This window comes from Rissa tridactyla, chromosome W, assembly GCF_028500815.1.
Source record: "Rissa tridactyla isolate bRisTri1 chromosome W, bRisTri1.patW.cur.20221130, whole genome shotgun sequence".
NCBI lineage: Eukaryota > Metazoa > Chordata > Aves > Charadriiformes > Laridae > Rissa > Rissa tridactyla.
Genome location: NC_071496.1, coordinates 5,163,603 through 5,185,745, shown reverse-complemented (window position 1 = coordinate 5,185,745; position 22,143 = coordinate 5,163,603). Strand labels below are relative to the sequence as shown.

Sequence of the window (22,143 nt, the reverse complement as noted above, 5' to 3'; positions counted from 1 at the left end):
CAAGGGCTCTAACCACACCACCCAAGTTGCAGAAGACAAAGGCAGGGGCTGTGAGAATGAAGAACCACCCACTGTAGGTGAAGATCAAATATGAGACCATCTAAGGAATCTCAAGGTACACAAGTCCATGGGACCTGATGAAATTGGCAGATGAAGTTGCTAAGCCGCTTTCTATTATATTTGAGAAGTTGTAACAGTCTGGTGAAGTTCCCACTGACTGGAAAAGGGGAAACATAACCCCCATTTTCAAAAAGGGAAAAAAGGAAGACCCAGGGAACTACAGACCAGTCAGTCTCACCTCTGTGCCTGGCAAGATCATGGAGCAGATCCTCCTGAAAACTCTGCTAAGGCACATGGAAAATAAGGAGGTGATCCATGACAGCCAACATGGCTTCACCAAAGGCAAATCATGCCTGACAAATTTGGTGACCTTCTATGATGGGGTTACAGCATTGGTAGATAAGGGGAGAGCAACTGACATCATCTACCTGGACTCGTGCAAAGCATTTGACACTGTCCCACGCGACATCCCTGTCTAAATTGGAGAGACGTGGATTTGATGGATGGACCACTCAGAGGATAAGGAATTGGCTGGATGGCTGCACTCAAAAAGTTGCGGTCAATGGCTCACTATCGAAGTGGCAAGCAGTGATGAGTGGCGTTCCTCAGGAGTCAGTACAGGGACCAGTGCTGTTTAACAAAGTCCTGGTTTGAGTGACACAGGATTAATTTCTCTTTCAGTAATTTTACTTTACTCTCTCTCTCTAGGGAAAACTGCATTTTTAGACTCTAGTGTCTGAATTTGTGAAAATATTTACTTTATAGCTGGCTACGGTATGCACATTTCAAGGTCTCAGTATTTTCAAGCTAGCCAGGTGTGGGGACAACAAGGAGCGAGACCTGGGCACTTGACCCCACCTGGCCAATAGAATTATTTCATACCACGAACATCACATTCAATGTAAATTAGAAAGTCTGACAAAGAGTTTTTTCTTCTCTATGATGGATGTGATCCTGAGAACTTCTTGCCCTGGTGCTTCACCCCTGAAACCTTCCCTTCCTCCCAAAGCCATAGTGCTCGCAGTGTCCAACATTTGCTGTCCACTGCTAGGAGTGCACAGCTTCCTACTGATATAATTGGCTGAGTATAGTCCTCATATATTCTATATTAGTATCAGGATCAATATTGGTTCTTCAGTATTATTTATGTTAATTATTCAGTCTTATCCTATTAAATCTATTTATATTTCAACACTCGTGTTTCCTTGTTTTTCCCCAATTCCCCTTCCCGGGTGGGGAGGCGTCATCGGGTGATAGAATAATTGTCTAAACAACAATAAATTGTTGTGGGTTCTTCAAATCATAACATCTTTGTCAGTGACATGGACAGTGGGATTGAGTGCACCCTCAGCAAGTTTGCCGATGAAACCAAACTGTGTGGTGCAGTTGACACACTGGAGGGAAGGCATGCCATCCAGAGGGACCTGGACAGGCTTGAGGTGGGCACATGCAAACATCATGAAGTTCAACCAGGCCAAGTGCAAGGTCCCGCATGTGGGTCACAGCAATCCCATGCACAAATACAGGTTGGGCAGAAAATGGCTTGAGAGCAGCCCTGAGGAGAAGGACTTGGGGGTGCTGGTGGATGAGAAGTTCAACAGGAGCCGTCAATGTGCACTTGCAGCCCAGAAAGCCAACCATATCCTGGGCTGCATCAAAAGAACCGTGGCCAGCAGGTCGAGGGAGGTGATTTTGCCCCTCTCCTCCTCTCTCATGAGACCCCACCTCACCACAGCATGCATAAATGAAGAATCAGATTTTCTTTCTACCCTCTGCCTCTTAAAAATGACCTACCAGTGTTGATGTGCCTACCCAGAGCCACGTTTATTCCGCAGTTACATATGATGGAGACAACCATCTCTGCAGGTAGGCTAAGAAAAAAGCCAACGTTACCTGATCAGCACGCATTAATATCCAAATCAAGGAATTATCAAAGAGTAGTGTTTCCTTTCAAAAGCAAATACCCTGTTTTCAGAATTAATCTAATGACAAACACTGAGACTTGAATGACTAGAGGCTGAAGAGTTTGAGGACTTAAGAAATAGGAACAGTATAACCTAAAATGCCACTACACCCCCCATCTGCCTCCACCTTCATTCTAACAACAATATATACCTAGATATTACATACTTGCAAGTAATTTTTGAGTGCTTAAAGATATCACTATGTAAAACAGGTCAGGTCTACTCTTTATTAAGCCCCCACCAACCTAGAAATGCTTCTGCCAGGTTTCCACTTGGTTGCCACATACAATTTTCTACATTTTCATTCTTAACTTCTTTGATTATCAGCACAGCAGAATATAAACTCTTAGGCAAAGTGGGATGGAAACTGATAAACGGATACCACAACTTCACAAGTGATGCTGCAAACATTTCTATGGAGGCAGAGGGTGATGATACTATCTAGGACTACGGTATCACTTTGAGAATCAGGATCACATACTACAACTTGTATTTCCTACGGCTAGAAATACTGAGAATTTAAGAAGTATTAGATGTTGAAGCAGTATAAGCCATTCTAGATTTGAGAAATGAAAGACCAATGCAAAATCTATCCTAAGATGGACTTGGCTTGTTGATATGTAAAACCCAAATATCTGAACGTTAGTAGGTAAAGCAGACAAATCACTTTGAGGAAGGTTTGTTTTTGCTTTTTTTTGGGGGGGGAGATGAGGGCGGTGTTTATAACCTAAAGCTTTTCCAATTCTTAAGACTCTTTCTTCTATTAACAGAAGAGTTCTGATCAAAATCTGAGTTCTGTCCAACATACTGTTGCAAATGTAGGGTAGAAAGCAATAAATATCTTCCTTTGTTTATATAAGTGCTATTTTTTTCTACCGCATGCCCTACCCCAAAATAAAGTTAAATCTGAATTTCTCTATTATCATTCCATTGTTCATTTTTAAATGCCTGCTCTTACTTTTAATGCCACATGCAAACCTCCATAACAAAGTATATCTTTTTTTGCTGTTAGCCAGATATTTATGATAGGAACATACTGCTTATTTGGAATCTGTATTGTCGGATTCACCAAGTTTCTCAACAGTGAGTTTGATGAACCACAGAGGGAAACACTTCCATCAGCTTCTTAGAAACCTAAAATAAATGCTACCCTGCTCATTCTCCATTTAAGTCTTGACCGTTGGGAATTATAAGCATACTTTCCAACCTGTGAGATGTACCTCACAGTAAGGCATCACAGAGACCAGTAACTGAGACAAAGCACATGAAATCACAAAGTATATTAGCTAAATATTATGAAGTAGAAACAATTCTTAAGTGACTGAAATGAGACATGCACTAAAAAAGCTGACCAGCATGTATTATAAACATAAACGTATGGTCACGCAAGTCTATGAAACAAAAATACCTGAAAAATGTGGGACACACACAAGTCTTCTGAGAACAGTACTAACCCTGTTGCTCTCTCTCTGATTCAACTTTTGCAGGACTTGGTGCTACAGGAAGGGGTCGAAGAGGATGAGGCATTGGAGTTGGGGGAGATATTTTTTTTTCTTCCAATGTACTCTACATAAGTTCCTGGGAAATACCCCCTCTCCCCTGTGGTTTCATTAAAACCATTTAACCAACCAATTTCCGCAGGCTTTGCTTCTTCCCCGTCACTGAATCCGAGTGCTAGTAAGGTACCTTTATTCACAGTTAATGTATCTCCTAAGTGCAAGTCAATGTCGTCTTCTCGCTCTTTTTCGTAGTCATATAAAGCTCTGTATTGATATCCTTCAGCACTCATCTTGGCAAACACTTTAATGTTCAAAAGTGTTATTAAACAGTATCAAAATGCAATCGTCCAGTTATATTTTTATGTACAGATAAATTCAAGCTATATTAAATGGGATAATAAAAATGTCAATAGCAACGTCTAAGTAATAAAATCCACCAGAGAATCAAAAAACACCAGGATCTGTCATTTCACTGCTGATGTTTTTTACTGATGTATTTATTCCGAGTCAATGATTGTTGCAGAAGAATGTGTTCCGCTGCTTCTACATCTAGCAATATTCTTCCAATTAGTTCCTTTTCTGAGCTTGCTGGCACTTCTGAATCTCCATACTCAAGTTCAGCTGATTCTTATAGCTGGTCATACCTTCTTCAGAGGTACTTGCCATAGATTGCCCACATACCTTAAATATTCTGCCACAGAACTCTGCATACATGCTCTTCCTGGAAAGAGAAAACTGATGAAGTAGTTTCAAATTCTCTTGATGCTTGTGAACTTGGGATTTCACTTATGACTTAAGCTTTCTGCAACCCTGGCAGAGGTCATGTGTCCCACGAAAGGGCCCTAAATAACAATTAAAAAAAGCAACCTCACAAAAAAAAAAAATCTGTCAGCTAATGCTTGTGTTTTTATAAAAGGTACATGTCTAATTACTTGAACTGAATTTGCATCCCTACAGTATGAGGCATGCTGCTATACATTCCCTACTTCCTTCTCTGTGGCTTATGGCTACTGAAGTGACAGGGCTAAGCCCTCAAGGTATCCCTGTTGTGCAGTACCTAACCTGGCAGCAAGATTTTACATGCTATCTCCCTGAAGACACACAGCCGCAACCCTTCCCCTCAAGAGGTCTGTCAGGACAGAGGAGGAGCTCACTGTAATTAGTGCTGACACTCACCATTGGAGTATTCAATCACCTGTTGTTTATGCAGAGGGTGAGGATGGGCAACAATCTCCAGCCCAAAACATATTGGAGGGAGGAGTCTTTTCATAATCTGCAGGAGAACCAAAAAGTCCAAAATGCTTTTACTTGACAGGTACCATATTTCTGTTTTCTTTAAAAGAGGGGCTTCCCCGCTCCCCCATCTTCCAGATGTTTATTAATGTGTTTATGGTATAATATTAGAAAAACAATCAGTAACTGAAACAAGCATATCCAGACCACCTAAGCGGCACTAGTAGGAGAAAAACATCAGGTTATATGATTAAATTACGCTAAAGGCAAGAGACTACAGGCCTAAAAATTTGACTCAAGGTTGCCTGACCATAAAGTAAAAAGGAAAAAATATGATTAAAAAAATCAATTTAGAAAACAGTAGCTTAAAGACATATAGAACAGTGAAAGTTTTCTAAATATTATTTCAGCTGTTACTCATTGTCATCTACTTAAAAAGACAAGCACAGTCATAATTTGAAATGCTACACTGGAAACCAGAAAGTGCTAACTACTCAGAGTTGCATTGAAACTCCTAAACAACAGCTGAATAAAAGACCTGAGGGAGCTATGTAATACCAGGAGGTAAAATATTGACTGCATACTTAGTGCCACAGAAAGCTGAATTTTTTGAGCAACACTCCCTTTTACATTGTGAAAAGACACCAGTAGACAGGGCTGGAACAAGAAACCTTTGACAGCTCTTTTCCACATCATTTTCTCTAATGTCTCAGTCATCAAGTCCTTGGAATGTGACTAACTGAAAAGCTAAAAAGCATTTATAAGAATGCATATATGGGCTTCCTTTTCCAGTGGATGGCCCTGATCCCTAATTTGTACGTGGCTCCTCTTCAGTCCATCAGCTCTAAATATAATTCCCTAACAGAACACAGAAGAAAATCTTGCAAGTTCTTCAAGAACTTCCTTATCATCCATTGCAATCAGTTTTTCTGTAGGAAAGAATTATCTGAGCCTGAATTAGACTTCTAATTTTAAAAAAAGCCTACACACAAGTATTTATTTTAATAACTCTCAAATCTATCTACATGGATTAGACATCCAGCTCCCAGCAAAACATCACAGACTTTGCAATTAACACAAAGAGAGTTTCACTGATATTTTATTTTGCCTCTTCTACCAGAAGAAAGTGCACAGACAAGGGGGGGGGGGGGGGGGGGAACAAAAATCTGAATCACAAGTATCGATTAAATTTCACATAGCAAGAGAACAAAATGCACTTACACACCTTAGATCTAAATGTTGGAGCTAATCTAAATGTTTCCAATCAAAACCAACTATACACAGCAAAACCTGCAAGAAAAATACCACTTCGACTACATTAAATATTCCAAAATATTTATTTTCTTTTTAAGAAAGGTTCAACAAGTGCTCTGCTATAAATACTAATTTCACTCCTACTGCCTACAGGCATTTTGGCAGTCAACCAAGAGAGTCTTCTAAACACTGTATAATTTAACTGACTTGACCTACTCTGAACTTTTATCATCAAAAGTATCATAGCAACTTTATGGCCAGATATTTAAAATGAATACTTGTGTCTCTTACATCTGGTCTGACAATACAGAACTGGAAATCTTGCAGTAACAAAATGGCAACAAGTTCCTGACTGGTGCAGCAGGTGCACCTTCCCAGCAACTCCCCCACCTTCCAAGGTACCCTTGCAAAATAGGTACGAGGCTCTGCATGCAGAACCAAACAATGACAAGGACGATGATTTGATTACGTGGAGGTGTCGCCGAGGTTAAGTCAAACTACACCCCGCATCAAAACCTCTTCAGTAAAGAAAAAAAGACGGGTCATTGTTGTAGGTGAAACCCTCCTGAAGGGAGCAGAAGGCCCAATATGCAGACTAGACCCACTTCTCCGTGAAGTCTGATGCCTCCCTGGGGCCCGGGTTAAAGATATAAAAAGAAAGTTTCCTTCCCTGGTATGGCCCTTGGATTATTATCCATTACTGATTTTTCAGGTAGACAGCAATTCAGTGGCAACAAGAAGCCCAAGGGTGATCAAGAGAGACTTCCGGGCCTTGGGACAACTGGTTAAGGGATCAGGAGCACAAGTAGTGTTCTCCCCTATCCCTCCAGTGACAGGGAATGATGAGGGAAGAAACAGGAAGAACCAAAAGATCAATACCTGGCTCCGAGCCTGGTGTCAGTGGCAAGACTATGGGTTTTTTGATCATAGAATCATCTAAGTTGGAAGGGACCTTTCAGATCACTTAGTCCAACCATCAACCTAACACTGCCAAAACTACCACTAAACCATGTCCCTAAATACCATGTCTACACGTCTTTTAAATACCTCCAGGGATGGTGCCTCAACCACTTCCCTGGGCAGCCTGTTCCAATGCTTGACAACCCTTTCAGTGAAGAATTTTTTCCTAATATCCATCCTAAACCTCCCCTGGCTCAATTTGAAGCCATCTCCTCTTGTTCTATCACCTGTTACTTGGAGAAGAGACCAAGCCCCACCTCTCTACAACCTCCTCTCAAGTAGTTGCAGAGAGAGATAAGGTCTTCCCTCAGCCTCCTCTTCTCCAGGCTAAACAAGCCCAGTTCTCTCAGCTGCTCCTCATAAGACTTGGCTCTAGACCCCTCACCAGCTCCGTTGCCCTTCTCTGGACACACTCCAGCACCTCAATGTCTTTCACCTCAATGTCTGTGTCCAAAACTGGACACAGTACTTGAGGTGGGGCCTCACCAATGCTGAGTACAGCAGGACGATCATTTCCCTAGTCCTACTCACCGCACTATTCCTGATACAGGCCAAGGATGCTGTTGGCCTTCTTGGCCACCTGGGCACACTGCTGGCTCATATTCAGGTGGCAGTCAGCCAACACCCCCAGGTCCTTTTCTGCCAGTCAGCTTTCCAGCCACTCTTCCCCAAGCCTATAGCGCTGCATTGGGTTGTTGTAACCCAAATGCAGGACCCGGCACTTGGCCTTATTAAACCTCATACAGTTGGCCTCAGACCATCGATCCAGCCTGTCCAGGTCCCTCTGTAGAGCCTTCCTACCCTCAAGCTGATCAACACTCCTGCCAGACTTGGTGTCATCTGCAAACTTGCTGAGGGTGCATTCGATCCCCTCATCCAGATCATTGACAAAGATATTAAAGAGAATGGGCCTCAATATTGAGCCCTGGGGAACACCACTTGTGACCGGCCACCAACTGGATTTAACTCCATTCACCACCACTCTCTGGGCCTGCCCATCCAGACATTTTTTTTACCCAGCGAAGAGTATGCCTGTCCAAGCCATGGGCAGCCAGTTTCTCCAGGAGAATGCTATGATAAACAATGTCAAAAGCTTTACTAAAGTCTAGGTAGACAACATCCACAGCCTTTCCTTCGTCCACTACGTGGATCACCTAGTCATAGAAGGAGATCAGGTTTGTCAAGCAGCACCTGCCTTTCACGAACCCATGCTGACTGGGCCTGATCACCTGGTTGTCCTTCATGTGCCACATAATGGCACTCAGGATGATCTGTTCCATGACCTTCCCAGGCACCGAGGTCAGACTGACAGGCCTGTAGTTCCCCAGATCATCCTTCCGGCCCTTCTTATAGATGGGCATCACATTTGCTAACCTCCAGTCAACTGGGATCTCCCCAGTTATCCAGGACTGGTTATAAATGATGGAGAGTGGCTTGGTGAGCACTTCCACCAGCTCCCTCAGTACCCTTTGGTGGATCCCATCCGGCCCCATAGACTTGTGTATGTCTAGGTGTTGGAGCAGGTCCCTCACCATCTCTGTGAAAGACTGGAGCTTTGAAATAATTGTCTCAAAGATTGCTTAAGCTTCTGCAAATTGATGGCAGGCCTGCAGACTGATAAGAAGCTTGCTTGTATCTATTTAGCACCTTCTGCAGACCATCCTCTTGCTTGCCAGTCACCACCCAAGATTGCCATCAGCTGAGGAGGGTGTGTTGCTCCCCCCAGCTGGAAAGGGTGTAGGCCTCTGGCTATCAGAGTGGCCAGACCCTGCCCAGCCCGGGGCCCACCTGAGCCTCTGTTGTTAACTCCAAAATTGCTGAAGCACAATGACTGTGCCAAGTGCTGCCCAAGCAGCAAGGGGGCGGGAAAAGCTTATACAGCAACTGTTTAAAATGACAATTAGCTGGGCAAAGGCCACCATCACACTGACTGGTCAAGCTATGGACCGACCTGGGCTACCTAGACTATAACTGGCATGGCGACCCACCACAATTTGGGAATTGGGACCAAGACCCCCACCACCATCAACCACGGATCAATGGGATGCTGCTGAACTTCCGGAGGACCGCTGAGACGTCGTCGGGCCTGTGGTGGTGACTATACTCTTGCTACGCTCTGTAATACTGCTTCTCTTTTCTGCCTTTACTCTATCGCTTGTCTTAGTGGCTTTTGCTGAGGAATAACAATAAACCTATAAATCCGCAGTGAGCAGCATCTGACCTCGTTTGCGTCTTAATCTCACACTTGGAATCATTGCGAACCTCTCCCAGGCCTGATGTAGTTGGACCAGGACCTAACAATCTCCCTTTGGATTATGGGGGCTTCATTCTGCTCCCCGCCCCTATCTACTAGCTCAGGGGTCTGGGTACTCAGGGAACAACTGGTCCTACTACTAAAGACTGAGGCAAAGAAGGCATTAAGTACCTCACCCTTTTCCTCATACTTGGTCACTACGTTTCCCCACACATCTAATAAAGGATGGAGACGATCCTTAGTTCTCCCTTTTATTACTAATGTATTTATAGAAACATTTTTGTATTGTCCTTAACATCCGAAGCCAGGTTAAGTTCTAGTTGGGCTTTGGCCTTTCTGATTTTCTCCCTACATAGCCTTACAACATCTTTGTAGTCTTCCTGAGTGGCCTGCCTTTTCTTCCAAAAGCCATAAACTCTCCTTTTATCCCTGAGTTGCAGCCATAGCGCTCTGTTCAGCCTGGCTGGTCTTTTTCCCCGATGGCTCATTTTTTTGTCACATGGGGATGGCCTGCTCCTGCACCTTTAAGACAGCCTTCTTGAAGAATGACCAGGGTTCCTGGACTCCTTTGCCCTTCAGGACTGCATCTCAAGGGACTCTGTCAACCAGTCTATTAAACAGGCCAAAGTATGCCCTCCGGAAGTCCAAGGTAGCAGTTCTACTATCCACCCTCCTTGCTTCTCCAAGAATCAAAAAATCTATTGTTTTATGATCGCTGTGCCCAAGACAGCCTCCAACCATCACACCACCCACAAGTCCTTCTCTGTTCACAAAGAACAGGTCCATCAGGGGTGCCTTCCCTAGTTGGCTCCCTCATCAGTTGTGTCAGGAAGTTATCCTTGACACACTCCAGGAATCTCCTCGATTGTTTCCTCTCTGATGTATTGTATTTCCAGCAGACACCTGGTAAGTTGAAGTCCCCCGCAAGGAAAAGGGCTAGCGATTGTGAGACTTTTTCTAGATGCTTATAGAATATGTTATCTGTCTCTTCATCCTGGTTGGGCAGAGTCTATAACAGACGCCCACCATGATATAGAATCATAGAATGTTTTAGGTTGGAAGAGACCCTAAGAGATCATCTAGTTACAGACCCCTGCAATGGGCCAGGATGCCTCCCATTAGACCGGGTTGCTCAAAGCTCCATCCAGTTCAGTCTTGAATACCTCCAGGGATGGGGCATCCACAACTTCTCTGGGTAACCTGTTCCAGTGTGTTGTGGTTTGGGCCGAACTGGCCCCTGAAACAAATGACAGATGCTTTCTGACCTCTCCATAGTCGCAGAGGCAAAACCACAGGATATCTTGGAGCGGGTTCTGTTTCTCTTGAGCCGGTCTCATAGGAGAGCATCTTTTCCTAACGGCTTCAACATGGGTCCGTGCAGGGGAAGAGTGGGATTCTTCCTCCATCCCGGATAGTTTATCAAACCGTTTCTCATTTTTCATAGGCATTTTCTTGGTTTTCTCAGCCATTTTTTCCACAGCTGCCACAGTGAGGAGACGAGAGAGACTGTCTTCATACTGTCGGACCCTGTTAGCCACTTCATTTACAGTTGGTGTATCGGCATCAGATCCTCCCCAGACCATTGTTGACAATGTGTGGGAATAATTTGATGGTGCACTCTGCACAAACTTCTGCAGCATAGGTTGTTTGCATGGCATTTCACCAGGTTCTACATTCATTTGCCAGTCACCATAAATCACCTCTCACACAGACAGTTCCCTCAGGTACTTGATACCTCTTTCCATGCTGGTCCATTTGCTTGGATGGCATTCAATATCATCCTTAAAGGGATACCTGCCCTTTACGGCTGACACCAGTCGCCTCCAGAGACTGAGAGTGTTTCTCTTTTTCCCTAGTCGCTTTATCAATCCCTCCATCTTTGGCCAGGTTTCCCAACTGCCTAGCTTCTCTGCCTTCTAAGTCTATGGTATCAGCTCCATTGTCCCAGCATCGGAGCAACCAGGAGATAAGCATCTCCCCTTCACGACACCTAAAGTCCTTCCTCATATTTTGCAAGTCATTCATAGAGAAGGATTTAATGATTATCTTTGCATCCGAGTCCCCCTCCTGCGTTGACGCTGCTTGAGAAGGACCCTCTCCTGGCTCTGCTTTAGCAGGACCCTTTCCTTTATCTGCATTAAAAGGACCCTCTCCTGGATCTTCATCAGAAGAACTCTCTCCCACGCTCTCTGGCTTGAGCTGGTCTTTGTTGTAAGGGGCAGGGGAAAGATCTGATCTCCTTTTCTGCTTCCTGGTCACCAGGGCAACTTGTACTGGTTCTGATGGAACTTGAGTAGCAGCGGTACTCATTGTCAAAGCAGCTGAAGTAGTGATATTAGGAAAATTTTTTACACTGAAAGGGTTGTCAAGCATTGGAACAGGCTGCCCAGGGAAATGGTTGAGTCACCATCCCTGGAGGTATTTAAAAAGACGGGTAGACATGGTACTTAGGGACATGGTTTAGTGGTGGTTTTGGCAGTGTTAGGTTGATGGTTGGACTAAGTGATCTGAAAGGTCCCTTCCAACCTAGGCGATTCTATGATTCTGTTCTATGACAGCGCTCGTTGTTGAGGCTGGAGTGGCCTGTGCTGGCAGTGGAGTATCTCGTAGGATTTAAGTAGCAGCAGCATATGTCACACAATACCCACTCCTGCACTGTTTTTAAATAAAAAAATCACCCCTGCAACACATTCAGGAAAACCGACATGATTTTAATAAAGTGACATTCATTTTTTAAACAGTCCAAAAGGTTCTCATCCCCTAGCTCTCATGGTGTCAATTTGGCATAAGCATTAAAAGACAAAGTAAACTTTCCTCAGATAAAATCAAAAGTGTAATTAAGTAATAGAATCCATTATGTGATGCCCGAGATATGCTGGTGAAACTGTTATCCAAGTAATCATATTATACATCAATAAAGTTACTGAACAGAAACTTGGTTCTGTTTTACCTCAAACCAGGACACAGTGTCTCACCACCCTCATAGTGAAAAATTTCTTCCTGGTATCTAATCTAAATCTCCCCTCTTCCAGTTTGAAGCCATTACCTCTCATCCTATCCCTACATGCCCTTGTAAAAAGTCCCTCCGCAGCTTTCCTGTAGGCCCCCTTCAGATATTGGAAGGCTGCTATAAGGTCTCCCCCGAGCCTTTTCTCTTTCAGGTGGAACACCCCAAACTCTTTCAGCTTGTGTTCATAGGAGAGGTGTTCCAGGCCTCTGAGCATCTTCATGGCCCTCCTCTGCACCTACTCCAACAAGTCCCAGATGAGAGTGCCTTGTTGGCCTTCCCCCTGATTCTTACCCATAAACACTCAACCCTATTGTCACCATCATTAAGTTCTAGACATTCATAACACTCCCTAACATACAGGGCCACTCCACTGCCTCTCCTTCCTTGCCTATCCCTTCTGAAGTGTTTATAGCCATCCATTGCAGCACTCCAGTTATGCAAGTCATCCCACCACGTTTCTGTGATGTCAGCTACATCATAGTTTTTCTCCTGCACAATGGCTTCCAGCTCCTCCTGTTTGTTGCCCATGCTGTGTGCGTTAGTGTAGAGGCACTTCAGTTGGGCTATTGGTCCTGCCACCTTTTTGTTGGGAGAAGCCCTAATTCCTACCGGACCATTCCCAGGCATGGCCGTAGTTTCTAACCCATCAACAACCCTTGCATCTTTGCTGCCGCATGGATCTCCATCCCCTACCTTCACTGAGACAGCAGACCAAAGGACCTCACTAGCATACCATCCCACAAACATTGGCACGCCACCCCCAGGCTTGTCTCTAGAGAGCCTGATTTCATCCCCTTCCCCCTTCAAATCTAGTTTAAAGCACTTTCAATGAGCCCCGTCAACTCCTGCGCCAAGATTCTTTTCCCCCTTTGAGACAGGTGTAATGCAAGGCATACTGTACCGCTTGCCATAATTCATTGTATGTCTATTATTAAGTACCGCTTGCCATAATTTGTTGCATACCTGTTGCTAATTAACGCAATGCATACCTTACCGCTTGCCATAATTTGCTATATACCTAACCGATTATCGTGGACCTAGTTAAGACCTAGTTACTAACCTAATAAATGTTTGTATACGGACCTTGAGATTTGTCTCACCTTAGTCTGAGTCGCTGGGAATTTATAAATCTGAGTCACTTACCCCCCCGCTTTCTGAGTGGGACATGACAATGAGGAAACAAACATGAAATGATCTGGTACAAGCCAGTAACCCATGATCAGAAACAGATGGGATTGTTGTAGTAAAATTGATATTAACTAGAAAAATGAAGTGTAACACGTAATTGAAGCAACCAAGGGAACCTACCACTGCTGCTAAAAGTCTTCTATAAGGCCCCAACTCTATTTGATCATTTATGGAGAAATAGTAACTAGACATGATTTATCTAAGATTAAATTAAGGAACTAACTACTAGACAATGTAGCTTTGCTGATAAGCAGGATATTCCTCTCAAGAGAATGATGAACTGTAGGCCTGGTCAGCAAACCAAGAAAACCACCTGGAACTGCCAAGATTAGAGGAGAAGTAGGTAAAAGGTAATTTCAGCAGGGGGAGATCGTAACCACCGACTTATTGACCATCTACCCAAATGATACCACCTACTCAAAAGAGAACAATGGAAAAAGAAAACAGAGCCTGCACACTAATTTACATAGGAAGCGAAGAAACCTTGACCAATCATTAAAGAGAATAACAATGAATATGTATTAATTGTTAGAATATGTAATAATCAGTGCATAAAAAGGGAAGTTTTTGAAACTAAGGTGTGCTCCCTTGGGACGAGCACCCCATTTCTGTGCATTAATGGAATAAACCTGGAAATACCTCTGCTCTGTGTTATTGGCTTGCACACCAGGTAGAGAACCCAGATTTGGGACAACAGGATCACAACATCAGAAATGTTTCCCCAGTGGCAAAAGTTAGCATTTATGCAAAAAAGCCGACCGCCCCCAGCCCCACCACCAACTCTGCGCCCCCCCTCCGCCCTGCCTGCCACCTCAATGAGAGACGTGACCCAGCAACAAAAGCAATATACTTTACAAGTATTGCCTCAGGGATACAAACACAGTTCCTCCATTTGCCACCTAATGATAGCAGCTGATTTAGCAGTATGGTCGGGTACCCTTACTGTTTACCATTATATTGATGATCTATTGATTATGGCAGAGTCACAACAAGAAAGTGAAGCAGCTGCCGAAGTGCTGAAAGCGCGTTTGCAGGACCGAGGCCGGGCAATTAATCCAAAGAAAATACAGGGCCCTAGTGCTACTGTACAATTTTGGGGAATAGTTTGGCATGGACAGATTAGAGAAATACCAAATCAGGTACAGCAAACAGTCCAGCGATTTCTTTTACCAATCACAGTCAAACAGTTACAGATCTTTTTGGGATTTTTAGGGTATTGGAGAAGTTTTATCCCACTTTTGGTGATATTAATGTGCCTTCTGCAGAAATTAACTAGGAGGAAAGTTGTCTGACAGGGGACCAAGCAGCAGCAAGAAGCCTTTGATGCCTGCAAAAATGCTTTGATTGAGCATGCGCAATTATACACTCCTAAGCGAGTATATCCTTTTGAATTAGAAGTAACAATTCCAGACGATATAGACTCATGGGGATTGTGGCAGATGACTGGGCCAAAAAAAATCAAAAAGAACCTGTAGAACTTTGGTCCAAGGCATTACAGTGCTCCGCTATACATTATACCCTGATGGAAAAAAGCCTAATTTTAGCTGTAGTTTGGGCACTACAAGAAACTGAAAGAATCACAGGTCAAGATAGCATGACTGTACATACACCCATACCTATTCAGGGGTGGGCTGATGATGATTCCGTTAGGGCCCATGCAGGGGTAGCTCAGGCAGCCACACATTGGAAATCCTTCCAGATGGTATCTCTCACAAAATATTAACTACAGGGGAGACTGAATTGTTTATACTGACAGATTGCACGGCAGGACCGCAACCTATTAGTCTAGACGTGAAGATTCATATAATTACCCCTGAGAATGTCATATGGTTCAGTACCCAAACTTCTCCTCTTACTTTACATCCTTTGTTGATATCAGATTCTCGAGTTTTTGTATTTCAGGTATCTTCGACAAATACCTGTGCCTTATCTAGAGGAGGTAGCATTGGAACAGTGTTATTGGTGTTGCAAACCCAACATCGAATTGAAGTTCAATCTGAAAAAGCACAAGCCATAGCTCTCCAAGCTGTGTGGGCAATTACTCCACATCAGGTTATCAAACCCGGAGTAATATCAGCTGAAGGAGCTGGAGCAATGGCGCATGTATTACTGAAAGGAGATGACACTCCTGTTTTCCTCCCCTATCACAGGCTGGCTCATTGTACTTTGTAGTCTTGTACTACAAGCACATGCCCTGGATACACTTCTGCAAGATCAACGTGTAAATACTTAGATTCTGTTAGCCTCTACTGTAACTAACTCATCTGCCTTTTGTATTAAGGGAAATTAACAGCTGCAGATCTTTTGACAACGTGTTTCATTGGCGTGCCAACCCCAGTAGCTGTATTACAGAATTATACTATGCTAAGTTATTTTGATATTAATGTCTCTCATTGTTATTTTTTCTGAGTAGGTAACGGCTGTACGCTAATAAACATTACAAAATAGATTAAGGATGGACTATTTCCTCCTCTAACATCATAAACACTGCTTAGATTTTGAAGGCATGTGTTGCTTCAATATAACTGATTAATCAGCCAGTGTAGAGGACGTCATTCAACATTCTCCAGGACTTAATGCATCAAATACAATAACATGTTAGATAACACAGGCCTGTGATAGACTCAGAGGCTTGAGATTCCTGCCCTGCTGTCAGAAAGATCAAAGCACAGTGGCAAACTACACCCTGATATACAGACAAGAATAGCAAGTTCGGATTCACTCTCTAGCAAGGACCAAGTTCTGTGGTGCCTGCATTCCCACTTACGTGCCTCTGCCTGGGTGCTGTTTAGTCGATACCATGGTTTTCAAGGTACTGCAATTAAATTTACTCTTTGCATTTCATCCATGGTTTTGTGGTTGCTCCTGTGTCAGCTCACACATCTATTCTCATTACCTGCCAAGTTTGGAGTCCGAGTCTTCCTCCATCCCCAAGAGCCTTGCAGTCAGCCCTAATGCACATTGATGGGTAAGTAACAGGGACAGACACCGGTTCTCCACACCAGTCTGGAGACACTGCAGTGTTACCAAATAGCCCACTTTCACAGTTCTATTACTTTCTGCTACGTTAAGATCCTGTATAAACATAGTCCCTTTACTCCAAGTGGAGTTAGATGGTCTCTACGCTCAGACATTTTGAGTCAAACTGATTTAAGCTGATTACTCTTAAAATAAATGGCTCAGAGACCATCTTAAGTAGAGGGAAAAACACAAACCAAACACTTTAGGCAAGAAACATTGTTATATTTGAGATGATGTATTACTGGATTTTCATTTGGCAGGTGGAATGGAAAAGGAGGAAGAAGTATTATAAGAGAATCAAATATTCATTTGGTTTTTATTTACTGTTTAAGAGCTTGAGCCCAATGAAAGATTCTTGAATTCAGGCAGAATTCTGGTCTTCCGGAAGAATAGTTTACGTTGGTCATTTCAACAGTTGTAAGTTGTAACAGTTAAAATGTAAAATTCAACAGAAAGTCACAAGATATTCTTGTAAATTTAAGTAGCAAAGGAAGGGGACGCGAAATCGTCCCCTCCATTCCCACTGTTAAAAGCGATGTCTGGCTCCCACTCCACTGGTACTGAAGCATTTCCTCCTGCGCTAGCTAGCGTTCCTTTGGTGACTGAGAAGAAAAACTTCTTCTGCCCTGTGAATCCACATTACTGCTGGCCCAGAGAGGTGCACATGTGTTACCAATCTGGCATCCCTATACAAGATAGCTAAGATTTTCTTCACTTTTAAATTAGTATATTTAATAACCATATCTCCTCATACTGCCATTTCTCTAATACTTATTCCAAAAATCCCTAGGGGAAACAGTGCCTAACATGAACTTTCCTTCCACTGCAATTATGAGCTTCATCAATAGATCAGACTAATGTACTTCAGGAGGAACTGAAATAACAGGAATTGAAGTGTAACCGAGGAATTTTGCTTGGAGACTGACTCTTCTCCCCACTAGGTGTCTACAAAATTTAACTCAAATCACAGTTATCCCTGAAGTGTGATGATGCCACTCTCCAAATCATAGAATCATAGGGTTGGAAGGGACATCTGGAGATCATCTAGTCCAACCCCCCTGCCAGAGCAGGGTCACCTAGAGCAGGTTGCACAGGAACGCGTCCAGGCGGGTTTTGAATGTCTCCAGAGTCGGGGACTCCACCACCTCTCTGGGCAGCCTGTGCCAGTGCTCTGCCACCCTCAAAGTAAAAAAGTTCCTCCTCATGTTTAGGTGGAACTTCCTATGCTCAAGTTTGTGCCCGTTACCCCTTGTCCTGTCCCTGGGCACCACTGAAAAGAGCCTGGCCCCATCCTCCTGACACCCACCCTTTAAGTATTTATAAGCATTGATAAGATCCCCCCTCAGCCGTCTTTTTTCCAGACTGAAGAGACCCAAATCCCTCAGCCTTTCTTCATAAGAGAGGTGTTCCAGTCCCCTAATCATCTTGGTAGCTCTCTGCTGCACCCTCTCCAGCAGTTCCCTGTCCTTCTTGAACTGGGGAGCCCAGAACTGGACACGGTACTCCAGATGCGGCCTCACCAGGGCAGAGTAGAGGGGGAGGATGACCTCCCTCCACCTGCTGGCCACACTCTTCTTGATGCAGCCCAGGATGCCATTGGCCTTCTTGGCCTCAAGGGCACATTGCTGGCTCATGGTCATCCTGTTGTCCACCAGGACTCCCAGGTCTCTTTCCACCGAGCTGCTCTCCAGCAGGTCAGCCCCCAACCTGTACTGGTGCATGGGGTTATTCCTCCCCAGGTGCAGCACCCTACACTTGCCCTTGTTGAATTTCATAAGGTTCTTCTTTATCCAACTCTCCAGCCTGTCCAGGTTTCTCTGTATGGCGGCACAGCCTTCTGGTGTGTCAGCCACCCCTCCCAGCTTTGTGTCATCAGCAAACTTGCTGAGGGTGCACTCTATCCCTTCATCCAGGTCATTGATGAATACATTGAAGAGGACTGGATCCAGTACTGACCCCTGGGGAACACCACTCCTCACTGACCTCCAACTAGACTCTGTGCCCCTAATCACGACCCTCTGAGCTCTGAGATCTAGATAATCATGGTAAGTACCACAACAGAACAATATTTTCTGCAAGAAACTCAGGTCCAAGATATATACCGAAGTATTAGGAGATACATACATACCAATCCCTTTATACCACTTCCAGTCTTTGAAAGAGTGATTTTGAGCCTGTGGAGATTCTACCACCTAACAAGCTCAAATACACACACATAGAAAAAGTACATTAACTTCACTGTGGACGCTATAAAGCGCATCCCATTCTGAAACATTTTGAAGACAAAGGCTGCAAAGCTACACAAGAAGCCAGGGGAACACCAAAGCGCTTCAGAAAAATCATTTAAAAAATAATAACTATCAAAAAAACCTAGGAAGGCAGTACAAACTGAGCTTCCATCCTAGTAAGAGGCCAGTAAGTTAACCCCTCCAGGAGTCCTGCACCGACAAGCATCCGGGCGGCAGTCCCCGCCGCAGAGCAGCCGCTCTCCAAGTGCCGATGCTTGATCCCCGCGCCCCGACCCCACTCGGGGGGAGCAGCCCCTCCACCGCCGCGGCAGGGCTGCACAGAGACTGCACTTCCCGGTTCGGGGACAAGCGCAGAGCCGCCGGGCCCGCCCTCAGCGAAAACCTGGGGAAAGCCAACCATGGCACGGCATCGCACCACCCCGCCACTCGTTCCCCCTGGTAACAGCCACCTGAGCGCTTCCTACAGACACCCCACCCGCTGCCGCCAGGGCTTCCGGGTAACCCCGCAGCCACCAGGCCTCGCCCCCAGCACCGCCCTACCCCGGCGGCCTCCCGTGGGGCAACGCCAAGCGAGACAGCCGCGGCAACACCCGCTTTACCTCGGCGGCAGCGCCTCCCTCCCACCGCCGGGCAGCTCCCGCCACGTCGCCCTGCTCTCCGCCGGGAATCCGTCCCACCACACACCTGGGCTTGACTTCCCCGAACCGTGCTCTGCAGCGCCATACCCCCCGGCGCAGCCGCCAACCCGCGCCGCCACCGCGCCTGCCCCGTCCCGCCCGCTGACTGACAGCAGCCGAGGGGCGGTACCCACCATCGCCTGCCCCGCGCCCTGGACGCGGGCTTGCCACAGGCCCGGGCACCTCCTCATCTGTAGGAGGTGAGGTTAGGCCGGGGAACGATGGCGAGAGGAACATGTGCTTCTTCCTAGTTCCTCTTTGGAGATTTTTCTCCTCTTTTTTTCTTCCCTCCCTCCCAACTGATGTAATATGTTACATTGGTGCAAAGTGCCCAGAACAAAACAGCCTCCTCCGCTCCTCTATACCTGGGATGTGAGTGGCCTGCTGGGTCCTGAGCAGGGTCATGCCATGTGGCAAGGTGATGGCAGCCTGCCGTTCCCCGCTAGCCTGACACAGTGGGTCTGCTCCTCAAGGGGCAGTTCTGTTCTGCTGGGCAAGAGCCTGGCTGTGGCTACATGCAACAAGCCACTGTCCTCCCCTCGCCCTCGTCCAGCCTCCTCTGCCCTGTGCCACTGGGAGCCCCGTGCTGCTCCAAATGCCCATCAGCCCTGGCCTAGTGAGAGGTGCTTTGCAGCAGGCGCAGTCAAATGGGTGGAGGTGGTAGCTGTCTGCAGTAGCTGAGTTCTTCGGTTGATACTATTAATTACCATCATATGGTACCAAAGTTTGCTAGATTCCATGCAGCACAGAATAAAATGACATATTCCCTGTCCCAAGGAGTGCACAATCTCCAGTGGATCTGACAACATGAGGGTGTGACACAACAACACGAGGTTGCAGCAACAGACTCGTGCTATGTTTGATCAGGTCTCTATTTATCTTTAGATATTAAATATGCTGTAATGGTTTTGGCTGGGATAGATTTAATTTTCTTGATAGTAGCTAGTATGGGGCTATGTTTTGTATTTGTGCTGGAAACAGTGTTGATAATACAGGGATGTTTTAGTTATTGCTGAGCAATGCTTACACAGAGTCAAGGTCTTTTCTGCTTCTCACACCACCCCACCAGCGAGTAGGTTGGAGGCCTTGTCTTCACAAGGCAGTCCTCCCACACTTTTCAGGTGCCTGTGAGCCTGTCCTGGGTTGAGTGACACAGGACTAATTTCTCTTCTAATGCTGGGGAAAACTCCACTTTTGGAAGACTCTAGTGTCTGAATTCATGAAAATATTTACTTCATAGCCAGCTAGGCTATGTGGGATTCAAGGTCTCAGTGTTTTCAAGCCTTGCCAGGTGCAGCGATGAGGAGGAGTGAGGCCTGGGCATTTGACCCAGGCTGGCCAGCAGGATTATTTCATACCATGAACATCACATTCAATATAAATTAGAAAGTTTGCTGCAAAGTGCTCTCTCCCCCTTGATGGCCGCAGTCCAGAGAACTCCTTGCCCTGGTGCCGGACCCCTGAGGCCTTCCCTTTCTCCCGAAGCCATAGCGCTCGCAATGTCTGACATTTCCTGTCCACTGCTGGGAGTGCACAGCTTCCTGCTGATATAATTGGCTGAGTATAATTCTTGTATATCTTATATTAGTATCGGGATCAATATTGGTTCTTTAGTATTATTAATGTTAATTATTTAGTCTTATCCTTTAAATCTATTTATATTTCAACCTTTGTGTTTCCTTGCTTTCCCCGATTCCCCTTTCCGGGTAGGGAGGAGTCATTGGGTGATAGAACAATTGTCTAAACGACAATAAATTGTTATGGGTTTTCTCAAACCATAACAGAGCCTTTTCAGTTCTTTGAACATCAGGCCTGCATTATTTATTTCCTTGCAAGTGTTTGAGGCATTCCATTGAAGGCTTGGAGGGCCTTCTGCCCCTCATCAGGGAATTTACAGGCCGTCTCTTACAGAGGCTCATAAGAAGTTGGGAGGGGACACAGCCAGGGCAGCTGACCCCAAATGACCAAAGGGATATTCCATACCATATGACATCATGCTCAGCAATATAAAAGCTGGGGGAAGAAGTAGTAAAGGAGGACATTCAGTGTTATGGCATTTGTCTTCCCTAGTAACCGTTACGTGTGATGGAGCCCTGCTTTCCTGGAGACGGCTGAACACCTACCTGCCGATGGGAAGTAGTGAACGAATTCCTTGTTTTACTTTGTTTGCATGCACAGCTTTTGCTTTACCTATTAAACCGTCTTTATCTCAACCCACAAGTTTTCTCACTTTTATCTTCTGATTCTCTCCCCCGTCCTGCTGCGGGGTGAGTGAGCAAGTGGCTGTGTGGTGCTTAGTTGCCGGCTGGGGTTAAACCATGATATATGTGTTCATATGTTACCATGACTCAGTCCTTACAAGTGTCACTGTGAAAGAGGAGAAAATGTTTTAGGCATAGGTATAACACATCCAGGCTGGCAGGGGAATGAATGCAAGGGTGGCTGTGCATGAAGCAAGCTAAAGGTTCATTGAGACCCATGCCATGGGGCTGTGAATACAAGTGCCAAGGGTGTCCTAATTAAAAGTGACTAAATGAGGATGAGAGGTATGTTGAATGTCAAAATCAAGGGCAAGGCATTTGTCAGGAGAGAGTGCAAGGATCAGGCCCTGAAATACCCTGTGAGAAACTGTAGGACTGCTAAAGTAAGACAGCCTGAAGTCTTATGATCATAAGAGGAGTACGTGTTGGCTGGGGGAAGAGTCTACCTTGCTTTAATTTGGCAGTTAGGCATTCTGAAACAGCAAATTAGCTTATGGTCTGATCACAGACAAC

The 22,143-nt window shown here is 45.1% G+C and overlaps 1 long non-coding RNA gene across 1 annotated transcript; it reads right to left on the bottom strand.

The window, feature by feature from the left end:
* Nucleotides 1-3,343: 3,343 nt before the first annotated feature.
* On the bottom strand, nt 3,344-19,435 carry LOC128902042 (uncharacterized). Its single transcript, XR_008463603.1, has 3 exons — nt 19,292-19,435; nt 4,700-4,796; nt 3,344-4,244 (listed from the first exon to the last, which is right to left on the bottom strand). It is a non-coding gene; the product is annotated as an uncharacterized LOC128902042 (long non-coding RNA).
* Between the last annotated feature and the right edge of the window lie 2,708 nt (nt 19,436-22,143).